Source organism: Thamnophis sirtalis, unplaced genomic scaffold, assembly GCF_051295495.1.
Source record: "Thamnophis sirtalis isolate CommonGarterSnake01/CBP01778 unplaced genomic scaffold, rThaSir2_p1.2 scaffold_11, whole genome shotgun sequence".
Classification (NCBI taxonomy): Eukaryota; Metazoa; Chordata; class Lepidosauria; order Squamata; family Natricidae; genus Thamnophis; species Thamnophis sirtalis.
This window is the reverse complement of record NW_028261391.1, coordinates 9,722,778-9,737,731: the sequence shown is the minus strand read 5'-3', so window position 1 is coordinate 9,737,731 and position 14,954 is coordinate 9,722,778. Positions and strand designations below refer to the sequence as shown.

The 14,954-nt window shown below is 43.0% G+C and overlaps 1 long non-coding RNA gene across 1 annotated transcript in view; it reads left to right on the top strand.

Annotated features, from left to right (window-relative positions):
* The window catches only part of LOC148043534 (uncharacterized), a 134,193-nt gene extending 126,190 nt beyond the window's left edge, over positions 1-8,003 (top strand). The window contains exon 3 of the long non-coding RNA XR_015698091.1: positions 7,283-8,003. This is a non-coding gene — a long non-coding RNA (uncharacterized LOC148043534). The remainder of the gene's footprint in view (positions 1-7,282) is intronic.
* The last annotated feature ends 6,951 nt before the right edge of the window (positions 8,004-14,954 follow it).

Sequence of the window (14,954 nt, the reverse complement as noted above, 5' to 3'; positions counted from 1 at the left end):
CTCCTCCTCCTTTTTCCTCCTTCTTCCTTCCTCCTCCATTTATTAGTTTTTTTATTCTGCCTTTATTATTATTTCTTCTTCTTCTTCTTCTTCTTCTTCTTCTTCTTCTTCTTCTTCTTCTTCTTCTTCTTCTTCTTCTTCTTTCTTCTTTTCTTCTTCTTCTTCTTCTTTCTTCTTCTTCTTCTTCTTCTTCTTCTTCTTCTTCCTCCTCCTCCTCCTCCTCCTCTTCCCCTTCCCCTTCTCCTTCCCCTCCTTCTCCTTCTCCTTCTTCTCCTCCTCCTCCCTTCCTTCTCCATTTGTTTTTTATTTTGCCTTTATTTCTCCTCCTCCTCTTCCTCTTCCTCCTCCTCCTCCTCCTCCTCCTCCTTTTTCCTCCTTCTTCCTTCCTCCTCCATTTATTAGTTTTTTTATTCTGCCTTTCTTCTTCTTCTTCTTCTTCTTCTTCTTCTTCTTCTTCTTCTTCTTCTTCTTCTTCCTCCTCCTCCTCCTCCTCTTCCCCTTTCCCTTCTCCTTCCCCTCCTTCTCCTCCTCCTTTTTCTCCTCCTCTTTCCTTCCTTCTCCATTTATGTTTTTCCCCCTTCTCTTCCTTTTCTCCTCCTCTTCCCCCACTTCCCAGTCCTCTTCCTCTTCCTCCCAGTCCTGCTTCTCAGAACTTCTGAGGTCCAAGGAACAGCTTTGTTAGGGACCCAAAATGTAGGCACAATCTGAATAGAGAAAGAAAGGCAACATGTGGGGATGCTAGACAATCTAAAGTAAATGTGTGTGTCTGTATTTGTGTGTTTGTGTGTCAGGGAGAGAAGAAGAGTCTTGGATCAAACTGGTCCCCTGGAGTAGGGGTGCGACGGTGGTGTAGTTCTGGGGGCAGCTGCAGAATGAAGCATCCCACAAACCTTCGGAAGCGGTTGTTGAAAGAAACCGTGTGTGCTTTTGCCAAGGAAGGAGTGACTTGGTCACGAGCAGCTGAGATCAGCAGGGGTGGCATCTGAGAAAATGGGATAATTAATTTAAAAAAAGGGAATCGGAAAAGCCACTAGCCGAAAATAGAACCCCAACCACAGCTCTGCGGTGTGTATATTTGTATCTGTGTGTATTCTTGCCAAATAGGAAGATATGTGCATTTTTTTTAAAAAAGAAAAGAAAAAGAGACAAATGTGTATCAGAAAAAGAATGACAGAGTTAGGACAGATGGCATTTGGAAAAGTGAGGATCCGGATAGTTCACAATCCTGGAAAAAAATGGGGGATTTCTTTGTCCATTTATTTGCAAGTACCATATTTTTCGGAGTATAAGATGCACCTTTTTCCCCTCAAAAAAGAGGCTGAAAATCTGGGTGCATCTTATACACTGAATACAGCATTTTTGGCCTCCCGAAATGCTGCCCCCTTCACCAAAATGGCCGTGCATAGCCTTTAGGACAGTGTTTCTCAACCTTGGCAACTTGAAGATGTCTGGACTTCAACTCCCAGAATTCCCCAGCCAGCATACGCTGGCTGGGGAATTCTGGGAGTTGAAGTCCAGACATCTTCAAGTTGCCAAGGTTGAGAAATACTGCTTTAGGAGCTTTGCAGAGTCCTCATGGGGGCTGGGGAGGGCAAAAATAAGCAAACAACGGGCTGTTTTTTGCTTAATTTTGCCCCTCCCAGCCCCCAGGAACACACTGCAAGGCTCCTAAAGGCTATGCATGCCCTTTTTTGACAAAAAAACAGGCTGTTTTTTGCTCGTTTTTGGGAGGCCCACCCCCAGGAGCACTCTACAAGCCTCCTAAAGGCTATTTATATCTTTTTTTGGGGGAAAAAAGATAGGCCCATTTTCACAAAAAACGGGCTGTTTTGGGGAGGTCTGCAGAGTGAAAAAACTTTTTTTTAAATTTGCCTCTTCAAAATCTTGGTGCGTCTTATACTCCAGTGTGGCTTATAGGCCGAAAAATGCGGTAGATCCTTTGAACCAATGGGATTTCTCCTATAGACGTTGTGCCAAAGGAGATTTTTCCAAAGGCAACCGGACTTTGTTTTTCCTTTGAAGACGTTTTGTTTCTCATCCAAGAAGCTTCTTCAGTTCTGATTGAAGAAGCTTGTTGGACGTCAGAATGGAAGAAGCTTCTTGGATGAGAAGCGAAACATCTTCAAGGAAAAACAAAGTCCATTTTAAAGTAACATGATTGCACTGGTATACTGTTGCTCTTTAATTTTAGTGTAAAAATAGGACAAGCTGAATATATTGATAGATAGTAGAAATGCACCGAAGGGAGGAGTAGAGGGAAAGAAGAAAGAGGGGTAGAGAGGGTGGGAGAGAGGATTGGAGGGAGGATGAGAAGGAAGGGAGGGTATTGGGAGAGAGGAGTGATAGAGGGGGAGGGGAAGTAGGGTAGAGGGGAATGTTGGAGGGAAGAAAGAAAGTTGGAGGGGGGCGAAAGAAAGGGTGTATGGAGGGTCGGTGGTATATTGGGTTTGTATTTTGGGGGGTATTGTTGACAAGAGGGAGGGCTGTGTTTATTGTTCAATGTTATATGCCCCGGTTATGCACAGTATATATGTGACTGTACAAAATGAAATGGAAATAAAACATATTTAAGACAGAAAAACAAAGTCCAGTTGCCTTTAAAAAAAACAAAACACCTTTGGGACAACCATGACCTGGATGACTGAAAATCTCCATAGACATATAGAAGTTGTATAAATTATGGCTACAACCTCATAAAATGTGCAATAAATCAAGGATCTGACAGTGTGAGAACAATCTGGGCAATGTTTCCATTTCCCTTTGGACCAGACTGATCTTATTTTGAGGGGACGATGGCTCCTCTTCAGTCCCACATTTTGGCTATGCCAAATGATGTAGGAGATCTTGGTTCCACCACAAAACCGCGTTCGACTAAAGCGCGCTCGACGAAACCGCATAGCTGACGTCATCACAGCGCGACAACACCGCGGAGAAAAAAGCACGCTGTAAACGCTAAAGCTAAAATTAACACCTAAACCTAAACCTAACCTCCCTAAACCTAACCCTAAACCTAAGCCTAACCCTTAACCTAACCCTAACCCTAAACCTAACCCTTAACCTAACGCTAAACCTAATCCTAACCCTTAACCTAACCCTAAACCTAAGCCTAACCCTTAACCTAACCCTAAACCTAACCCTAACCCTAAACCTAACCCTAAACCTAAGCCTAAACCTAACCCTAAACCTAAGCCTTACCTTAACTTGAATCGGCTTGCTTTCAAAGCGCTATTTAAAGTGCCCTTTTTTCTCTGCGGTTGCTGTTGTCGCCCTGCTGATGACGTCAGCGACGCGGTTTAATCGGGCGCGCTTTAGTGGAGCGCGGTTTTGTCGTGCCACGGGAGATCTTCTGGATCACACTTGCTGAATCTCGGGGTTCTAACTTCCATGCCTCAAAGCAATCTCTTTCCCAGCTTGTCCAACCTTAAGAATACCTCCAAGTTCTCACTGATTACAAGTCTCTATTATCTTACTTGTCCTAAATTATGATTATTTTATAAGCTACGAAGTCCCTCCTAATATCAGGGTTCCAAGCAACACACCCCAACAAAAGAAGACTCCGAGGCTTGAGTTCCCTCAAAGTTCCATTTTATTACAGGTGTGATATTGGCACATCTGGGAAAAACCCAAATTTGAAAGCTTCCAGGTTTTCCCCACCCAATTGAAAGTTCAAGTCCCTGCCCAGCACCCACATATCCGTCGCATGATCCAATCAGGCACTGTTCAAAACTGGAGATGTCTCCCAGTCACACCATCACAGCTGCAGGGCATGGTGTCCTGGACTCTCTGAGAAAGGAATGTTATTTAGACTGTATATTGCCCATACTCCCTATAACCCTCCCTTCTCCCGTTTTCCCACAGAGATTGGGGCAGGCCTGAAGGACCAAGGCAAAAGATGGCTTCCAATTCTGACACCTATCTTGTTTAATACCAAAGCAAACTAAGGCACAATAGCTATGCAAAGCAACCATAGCAAAGGGGGGAAAGTCTAGAGGAACATCAAAGAACTGGCATATTCTGCACCTCTTTGCTGCCATCTAGTGACCAATGGGATTTTTGCAACCCAAATAAAGGTCAAGAGTTTTCCTGTCCTTTCATGTCCGACTCAAGAGGCTGGTGCTCTTGGCCCAGGGAGACAGACAATGGGATCACACAATGGGACGACTTTTCATTTTCTCTTCTTTGGTACAGGTAGTCCTCGATGAATTACAGCAATTCATTTAGTGACCATTTAAAGTGATAATGGCACTGGAAAAAGTGGCATATGAACTTTCCCCCCACTTAGGACTGCAAGCATTCCCCTGTGATCATGTGATCAAAGTTTGGATGCTTGGCAACTGGCATGTATTTATTTATTTATTTAAAAAATATTTTTATTTTTAATGTACATCTATATCGTCTTTGCAACACTTCTACATCTTTTAAATATCAATTATGTTTCTTTTGTCTATACATATATACTTTATGCATCTCTCTCTCTCTCTCTCTCATATCTATCTATCTATCTATCTATCTATCTATCTATCTATCTATCTATCTCCATCATATCTATCTATCTATCTATCTATCTATCTATCTATCTATCTATCATCTATCTATCTATCTATCTATCTATCATCTATCTATCTATCTATCTATCTATCTATCTATCTATCTATCATCTATCTAACTATCTATCTATCTATCTATCATCTATCTATCATCTATCTATCTATCTATCTATCTATCATCTATCTATCTATCTATCTATCTATCTATCTATCTATCTATCTATCTATCTATCTATCTATCTATCTATCTATCAGAAATGAGCAAAAAAGAGTCCGGGTTTTTTGCTCAATTTTGCCCTCCCAGCCTTCAGGAGCACTCTATAAGCCTCCTAAAGGCTATGCATGCCCTTTTTTTTGACAAAAACTGGGCCTGTTCTCACAAAAACTGTGCTGTTTTTTGCTCATTTTGGGGGGGGCACCTCCAGGAGCACTCTACAAGCATCCTAAAGGCTATTCATGCCAGTTTTTTTTAAAGGCTCGTTTTTGTGAAAAATGGGCCATTTTGGAGAGGTCTGCAGAGAGCAAAAACTTTTTTAAAAAAATTTGCCTCTTTAAAATCTTGGTGCATCTTATACTCTGGTGCGTCTCATACTCCGAAAAATAGGGTACATGTAGTATTAGGTATTTGGTTTTTTTCTCATAATTCCCTGTAATTATTTCTAATAAGAATAGTTCCAGTTTTAATTCTATTGGTTGTGTAATAATCTCTTCAAGCATGTATTTATGACACTGTCCCAGTGATCACTTTTTGTGACCTTCTGACATGCAAACTCTGTCGGGAAGCCAGATTCACTTAACAACCGTGCTACTAGTCGTAGTTGAGGACTACCTGTAGTGTCTATTATATTTCTTTCTGAATCCTTTCTTTTCTCATTCTAAACTCAAGACAATTGTATTGTCTTGATGATTGGAGGCTAAAACATACAAAGAACAATTGCAGGAACTGGGTATGTCTAGTTTAAGGAAAAGAAGGACATGGGGAGACATGATAGCAGTCTTCCAATATCTAAAGGGTTGCCACAAAGAAGAGGGGGGTCGACTTATTCTCCAAAGCACCTGAAGGCAGGACAAGAAGCACTGGGTGGAAACTAATCAAGGAGAAAAGCAACTTAGAACTAAGGAGGAATTTCCTGACAGTGAGATTAATGAATCAATGGAACAGCTTGCCTCCAGAAGTTGTGAATGCCCCAACACTGGAAGTCTTTAAGAAGATGTTGGATAGCCATTTGCCTGGAATGGTATAGAGTTTCCTGCCTAGACAGGGGGTTGTACTAGAAGACCTCCAAGGTCCCTTCCAACTTTGCTATTGTATTATTGTATTGTATTGTACTAACTTAACAACTGCTGTGATTCATTGAACAATTGTGCCAAGAAAGGGCATAAAATGTGGGAAAGTTGGCTTAACAACTGTCCCACTTAGCCACAGAAATTTGGGACTCAATGGTGGTCGTAAGACGAGGGCTATCTGTAGCATACCCTACTGTCCAGGAGAAACTAACAATAGGAGTTCCAAATTCCCTTCCTTCCTACGAAGGGCCAGTGGTGGTATTGAAATTCCATCATCCTTTGGAAAGAACATGAATAGATTTATTCCATATGTTTAAATGATTGTGATTGGTACTAGAACTGTACATTGAAACATTGAATAATGAAAGGATGAAGGATGAAACTTTAATATAAACAGATGTGAAGAGTTAAATAAGGGAAATATGAATAACAGAGCAGGGGAAAGATGGAAAATAGAAAAGGAACATCTTTGAATATTACGGTGATAGGAAAAAAAAGTTAAAATAGAGATAGAAATAAGGGGGAACAATAGTATATACATATTAATATAACAAGATATATAATAACAAGAGGGAGGTTAATAAACTGAAGGGCAGTATTATTAGGTGTGTTTAAACAATTTGAAACAAAGAAAATGAAATGTAATAATATTATGAGGGACGTGGTGGCTCGGTGGCTTAGACTCTGAGCTTGTTGATCAAAAGTTCAGCAGTTCGAATCCATAGCACCGCGTAACGGAGTGAGCTCCCATTACTTCTCCCAGCTTCTGCCAACCTAGCAATTCGAAAGCGTGTAAAAATGCAAGTAGAAAAATAGGAACCACCATTGGTGGGAAGATAACAGCGTTCTGTGCGCCTTCAGCGTTTAGTCATGTCAGCCACATGACCACGGAGACGTCTTCGGACAGCACTGGCTCTTTCGCTTTGAAACAGAGATGAGCACTGCCCCCTAGAGTCAGGAAAGACTAGCATATATGTGCAAGGGGAACCTTTACCTTTAACAATATTATGTCTATTTGTATCAAGATGTATGATACCCAGGTATCACACTATTCACACACACACAGAAACAGAAACAGACACAGACACACACACATATATATATACGCGCATGCGCGCGCGCACACACACACACACACACACACACATTGTGTCACAACCCCTATTATGCCCAAATATGGGAGGAAGCCTACTGCTTCCTTTCTCTGTCTATCGGCTCATCCCAAGAGACCATCCAGACAGAAAGCCATTATTTTTAATGTTGCCCTTTTTTTGTTACCTTTGTGTTGCATTTGAGCTGATAAATAAATAAAGGGAGACTAGTATAGATCTATTTCATATAAAATTAAAAAACTTGATTGGGGGGGGGGGGAAAGAAACCCCATCATCCTTTGCAATATTTGCTTGAAATGCTCCACTAAGAATCCTTCTCCTTCTCTTTCCAAACAGGTGCAAGGCCTTTTGGGAATCCTGAAGAAGGGCCTGCCTCCACGCTTGCAGTGTTCTTCTCCGCGGGGGGTGGCGAAAACACACATCGGAAGAGTCCTTCCATTCCCGGCCGAGGCCTAGACCCGAGTTGACCTCTCTGAGCTATCCAGCATCTCCCAGGATCCCAGCATTGTGTCCATTTGGGGCAGGAATCCTTCCCCCCACCTCCGGATGCATTAGAGTGGAAGACATTCGGAGGCTTCCTGGAATCCCTGCAGGTGTTTGTGAATGCAAAGGGCTCCCATTCAGAGTCTCACATCTGCACCCATCATGAGCATTTGAGCAGATGACCAGGCTGTTTGTTTGTTGGTCTGGCTGGCTGGCTGATTGACTGACTGACTGAAGGGCCTAGAGCCCTTCATCAAAGGTCATTCACAGAATAGCTTCGCTCTCTCGACTTTACTGGACTTCACCCTTCCTGAATCAGGCCTGCCAGCCAGGCGCCTGGCCTTTCAAACACAGAAGAGCTGGCTAACAAATTTGCAAACCGTTTGTCTTTCAGTCAAGCAGAAATGGAGAATCATCTAGTTTGGGTGTCATCATCATCATCACCCTCGTCATGGTCACAGCTCAACATCTGATGATGTCCCTATATAGCCCCATGTGGGCGGCATCGACATTCTCTCCAAAGAACAATGAATGCTAATGTTTTCGTCAATATAATCTCTTAGAGCAGTGTTTCTCAACCTTGGCAACTTGAAGTCCTGTGGACTTCAACTCCCAGAATTCCCCAGCCAGCTATGCTGGCTGGGGGATTCTGGGAGTTGAAGTCCACAGGACTTCAAGTTGCCAAGGTTGAGAAACACTGCCTTAGACCAATAAAGTAATTCTTGATCAATGGGAGGAGAAATTCAATTAAGGAGACTGAATAGTCCTTTCTTTTCTGGTGGCAATACAGAAGTGGTGTGCCATTGCATGATAATTGTTCCGACCTAGACTTCCCAAGATCATGAAGCAGACTTCTTGTTCCGATAAAACCTCTTTTATTTAGGTTAAAGGGAATTCCTCTCCAGCAAAGTCCCGGCAAACAGTCTTTCATCAGATTTCACAACTACAGACCTTTATCAGGCTTGGAGAGTTGCCAGGCCGATATCTTCCAAACGCCACGCTGTAGCAGCAATTACTTAGCGAGAAGTCAGGAACAGATCCTCACCCTAATGAATTGAACTAATTGTCTCCTGCAAACTCCCTTCCCCTTTTGCTCCTCTTTATTCCATATGGGAGGGGTCATTCACCATCCACCTGTGCCTTTACTCCCGAGTTGGCCCTTGTTCCTTAGCTGTTCCCTTTTCCTGGCAGCTCTGCACATGGGCACATCGGGGACAGGCTCCAGCTGTTCTTCTGCCCCACTGATGTCTCACTCCAAAGGTAGCTGATAACTGTCAGATAGCCCCGGCCCCATCTCTGCCTCTGACACAGATCACTCGTCAGAGCCTTCCCCAGACTCCAGGATGGGCCCATGTACCTCCCCAACCTCCTCATTGTCCACCACCGGTTCCGCTGATGGGCCACAATGGATATTTTTCCACTTCTAGGTGGTAAATTTGCTGTTGGTGTCTTATTTAAATACTAACTGTACCAGACTCTGCTTAACTTCAAAAACCAAGGGCAATGAGTAAAATACTCTCATCTGTTGAGATATCATATAAACTCAGTTTATTTTATTAGTTTATGGCTCAGAATACCTTGTGATCCTGAAAAAGGACAAATTCAGTAACCAGATAACAGAGTTGGAAGGGACCCTGGAGGTCTTCTAGTCCAACACACTTCTTAAGCAGGAAACCCTGTACGATTTCAGACAAGTGGTCATCCAATCTCTTCTTAAAAACCTCCAGTGTCGGAGCACCAACAACTTATGGAGGCAAGTTATTGCACCGATTGTTTTGTCAAGACAAGTTCTAAGTTGTTTCTCTCCTTGATTAGTTTCCACCCATTGCTTCTTGTCCTGCCTTCAGGTGCTTTGGAGAATAGCTTGATTCCCTCTTCTATAGGGCAACCCCTGAGATATTGGAACACTGTTATCATGTCACCTCTAGTCCTTCTTTTCATTAAACTGGGGAGAAGTCAGCCAAACAGTGATCCTTACCTGACTTCAACTTCGTGTGTCCTGACATTTTTGGGATATAGGTAGTCCTTAACTTAGGATAGCATACCGATTTTCTTGAAAAATGTGAAGCCGAATCTGCGAATGGGCTGCTAAGACTTTTAAAATAAATTTACTTTCGAAGATTTCAAAACGATATTCCACAGGCCAAACTCCACCGTGAACCTATTCCTGAGTAATTACTTCTTAAAGTGGATTCTCAGTTTATAGGAGATACTTGCTCACCTCAAACAATGGCTAGTTTGGTAAAACCACAGCCTTCTTTTCCCCCCCAAAATTTTCTTTTCATTCCTTTTAAGTTTTCCCTCGATTTGGTAAAGCAGAAACGGGGCTTCCTAAAATCATTTTTAACACTCAAGAATCTCAAACCCATTCAAGAATCTCAAACTCATTCAAGAATCTCAAACCCATCCAAACCTGTATCAAAATAGATACCAACTCAAGGTAAATTGCTCCAAACCTGATTGCAGAAAATACAACTTCAGCAAGAGAGTAGTCAACACCTGGAATGCTCTACCTGACTCTGTTGTTACATCCTCAAACCCCCATAATTTTAACCCAAGACTGTCTACTGTTGACCTTCCCCCCATTCCTAAGAGGTCCATAAAGGGAGCGCACCAGTGTGCCTTCTGTCCAGGGGTGGGTTTCAAAAATAGTTTGAACCTACTCTGTGGGTGTGGCCTCCTTTGTGGGAGTGGCTTGCCGCCCTAGTGACCAGATGGGAGTGGCTTGCCGCCCATGTGACCGGATATGAAGATGCCGACGACACTTGTCAGAACCACCTTAAATTACCTCACACCCAGCACTGGCATGCATAAGAATATGATGCAAACTTGTTTTTTAAAAGGCATCTTCGGTTTGTGTTAAAACAACTTCAACACACGCAATGATCTGATTGCACCACAAACTCAGTAGTCATCCTTACCTTTCACAGAGGCACTGAGTTTTATAAATATGAGCATGATAGTGTAGAATAATCATATCCAAGGACCAGTGGTGGGTTTCAAAAAAATTTGGAACCTCTTCTGTAGGTGTGGCCTGCTTTCCGGGTCCACTGGTGGAACCTCTTCTAATCGGTTCGGTAGATTTGACGAACCGGTTCTACCGAATAGGTGCGAACTGGTAGGAACACACCTCTGCTTCTGTCCCTATCCTACTCTTCCCATTTATTTGTACTCATTTCCTTTGTTCATGTCCATGTTTATGTTTATATTTGTACATGTTCGACAAACTAAAAAATAATAATAAATAAAAGCCCGTTGGAGTTGAGCAGCTTTTACACTCAAATAGAATAAAATAAAATAACTCAATGAAATAATTCAGGGTGGAGCCGTCATCTGTGGATCAAATCCACAGTCAAACAGTTGAACGAGGTCCTAGGAAAGGAATCAGCTGGGAACGCTTTGAAATACAATTGCAACCAGCCAAGCCAAATTGTTTATCTCCCCCACTTTTGGCAGAATAAATACATTTCAAAGTGTGTTTTTTTTTTTAAAGCGCACACAGACACAGACACACAGACGCACACACACAAACTAGTCAACATTCCTGAACAGCCCTCTAAATCCAAGCTGGTACCATGAACAAGAATGCCAAAAGAGATACACAACAGATGCAATTCTGAAAGGAAAAATGCAGAAGGTTTTTACAGCCAGAGGGTGCATTGCAAAGCATGAGACCTCCAGTTCAAGTTGTAAATCTGAGCCTGCTTCTATCCTCATGAAACAATGTGGGCCGAGCGGGCTTGAGAAGAAAGGCTGGAGCTGGAAGGGTTAATATGTCAACAAAAGGCTGTTTTTAATTCCAGCCTGTGTCTCCTGATGCACTCGGGGGGAAAAAAAATCTGTCCCGCAATGCTGAAATCCTAAATTGCTAGTGCCCTCCCTCCCCCCTCCCTCCCTGCAACATTTCAGTCTGCTGTTAGTAACCCCTCAGCATGTGCAAGATTGAGGCTGAGCTTTAAAAGAGGGGCTGGAGCACAGGGGCCTTTGTACCCAAGAGGCAAAACATTAAGAACCTGTGGAGAAGGAACTCAGAAACCCTGGAGGCCCCGGGAATGAGACGAGACAAAAAGCCTCTTACAGCCTTGGAAATCACCCCACTGCGGTTATTTTATTTACTGCAGCTGCTGAGGGGGACTGTTTCACTTTGCACAAAAATTTCTAAACAGTGTGATCAGGATTCTTCTTCTTCTTCTTCTTCTTTCTTCTTCTTCTTCTTCCTTCTTCTTCTTCTTCTTCTTCTTCTTCTTCTTCTTCTTCTTCTTCTTCTTCTTCTTCTTCTTCTTCTTCTTCTTCCTCTTCCTCCTCTTCCTCTTCTTCTCCTCCTCCTCCTCCTCTTCCTTCTTCTTCTCTTTCTCCTCCTCCTCCTCTTCTCCTCCTTTCTTCTTCTCCTCCTTCCCCTCTCCTCCTCTTCTCCTCCTTCTCTTTCTCCTCCTCCTCCTTCTCCTCTTCCTCCTCCCCCTCCCCCTCCTCCTTAGCCCAAAGGTGCATTTTTTAGAGGCAACTGGACATTCTGATTTTTCTTTGAAGACATTTTGCTTCTCATCCAAGAAGCTTCTGGATGAGAAGTGAAACATCTTCAAAGAAAAACCAGACAGTCCAGTTGCCTCTTGAAAAAAGCATCTTTGGGATAACCATGACCTGGATGACTGAGAATCTCTAAAAACATCCTCCTCCTCCACCTTCTCCTCCTCTTTCTTCTTCTTCTTCTTCTTCTTCTTCTTCTTCTTCTTCTTCTTCTTCTTCTTCTTCTTCTTCTTCTTCTTCTTCTTCTTCTTCTTCCTTCTTCTTCTTCTTCTTCTTCTTCTCCTCCTCCTCCTCCTCCTCCTCCTTCTTCTTCCTCCTTCTTCTTCTCCTCCTCCTCGTCTTCTTCTTCCCCTTTCTCCTCCTCCTCCTCCTTCTCTTTCGCCTCCTCCTCCTCTTCCTTCTTCTCCTCCTTCCCCTCTTCTCCTCCTCCTTCTCATCTATCTTCTTCTTCTCTTTCTCCTCCTCCTTCTCCTCCTCTTCTCCTCCTCCTCCTTTTTCTTTTCCTCCTTCTTCTCCTCATTCCAGGATGCTGCAAGTCTCAGAAATACATGTTGGTTACCAGGAGCCACGTAACTGTGGGGATACTACCATGGTTGTAAGTTCAGGGACTGGTTGTGAGTCACATTCTTCAGTGTTGTTAAGTTCGAATGGCCACTAAATGAATGGTTTTAAGTCAAGGGCTACCTGTACATACACCTACAAGTTCTCATGTTTTGAGCTATAAAGAGCACCATCAACCAAATATAAATATTCCAATTCCCTGTGATGTTGGAGGAATAAATAAAAATTGTAACATTATACAAACAAACCGAATCAAGTTTTATAGAATTAAATGCAAAGACCTTCTCAACTCCAGAGATAAAATGGGGGTTGGCTTACAAGTTTGGATGTAGTAGGGAAACAATCACAGTTGTTTTTCCCCAATTGTAAAAATGTCATCATTTGATCTATTTGTTTAGGCATAACATATCCATGGCTATGTCACCAATTCCTACTCCAACAACTGCCCAGTCTCTTTGGAGTTGATTATATTGTGTCTACTCCTTGTAGGCCTAGGTAGTCAAATACAATGTTGTCATCACGGACACTAATCTAATGTAATAAATTGGTGAATGGGGCTTCGGCAGGCTCTCACTCATTGACATATTCTTATGAATTTATATGTTCTTATGAATTTATCTGTCCTTATGAATATATATTTGCCCAAATAAATACTACAGAATACAGATCAATTTGTGTTGTCCTATAGCAGTGTTTTTCAACCTTTTTTTGTGCAAAGGCACACTTTTTTCATGAAAAAAATCACGAGGCACACCACCATTAGAAAATGTTAAAAAAAATTAACTCTGTGCCTATATTGACTTACCAAGTTGACAGCGCGCGTTCTCCTCGCTGCTCCGGTCCTCCGCGATTGTTGCTATGGGCGCACGCATGGGACGTCAGTGACGTCCCTGCGTGCACTACCTCCAGGCGGTCCCCGCGTTTTTAAAGTAAACGCGGGGCCGCAGGGACTTAATAGAGGCATCCCTGTGTCCCGAAAGCAACACCCGGCGGGTGTTTTTCCCACGGCACACCTTACACTATGTCACGGCACACTAGTGTGCCGCGGCACAGTGGTTGAAAAACACTGTCCTATAGAACAGAATTAAATAACAATTGTTCTTAAGGCAAACTTAGTAAGACCAACACCTGAAATACTGCATCCAGGTTTGATCACCACGTTACAAAAAAAGGTGTTGAGACTTTGGAAAAAGTGAAGAGAAGAGCAACTAAGATGATTAAAGATCCTGGAGACTAAAACGCATGAAGTCCGGTTGCAGGAATTGGGTATGGCCAATCTAGAGAAAAGAAGGACTGGGGTGACATGATAGCAGAATTCCAGTATTTGAGGGGCTGCCACAAAGAAGGGGGCGTCAATCTATTTTCTAAAACATCAGAAGACTAGACTAGAAGCAATGGAGGGAAACTAATCAAGGAGAGAAGCAACTTGGAATTAAGCAGAAAGTTTCTAATAGTAAAAAAGAATTAACCAGTGGAACATCTTGCCTTCAGAAGTTGTGTGTGCTTCATCGCTGGAGGTTTTTAAGAGACTGGCCATTTGTCTGAAATCGTATAGGGTCTCCTGCTTGGGCAAGGGGTTGGCCTAGAGTAGAAGGTCCCTTCCAGGTCTATTCTGAACCTAATTAAATTGATGCAATTGATAGGTATTGCCAATCGAAGGTACATCTACTCAACAGAAACTTGATGGGTTGAATAACGCAAACAAAACCTTCAGTGCTTCTCCTTTTTGTCTTTTGTGACAATTCTTTTTCTTATTGATTTCATATCCCCCTCTTAAAGTATTCCAGCCATTGTTTCCTTACATCAGAAGCATTTTATGATGATGAAGAGCCGAGGTGGCGCAGTGGTTAGGGTGCAGTACTGCAGGCCACTTCAGCTGACTGTTATCTGCAGCTCAGCGGTTCAAATCTCACCGGCTCAAGGTTGACTCAGCCTTCCATCCTTCCGAGGTGGGTGAAATGAGGACCCAGACTGTGGGGGCGATATGCTGACTCTGTAAACCGCTTAGAGAGGGCTGAAAGCCCTATGAAGCGGTATATAAGTCTAACTGCTATTGCTATTTTATATTTTAGAGCAATGGTTGAGCAATGCTGCCAATTAACTGTAGGCAGTGATGTGCGGTGAGGTTAATGGCTGGTGAGGCAAGCGGGCAAAAGCCTCCCTATGTCAGACACAGCGGCAGGGCTTTCAGAAGCCCCGGCTCTGTGTCCTCCATAGGGGCGGGACGCCTCTATGTCGGACACAGCACCGGGGCGTCCAAAAGCCCTGCCGCTATGTCCAACATAGAGGCGTCCCGCTATGTCCAAAAGCCCTGCCGCTATGTCTGACATAAAAAAGTGCCAGCCCGCACGCCAGCAGAGGCGAGTAAAACACACCCACCCACCCACCCACACAAATTACTTACAAGAATACAATTACTTACAAATTACATTAATTTTGA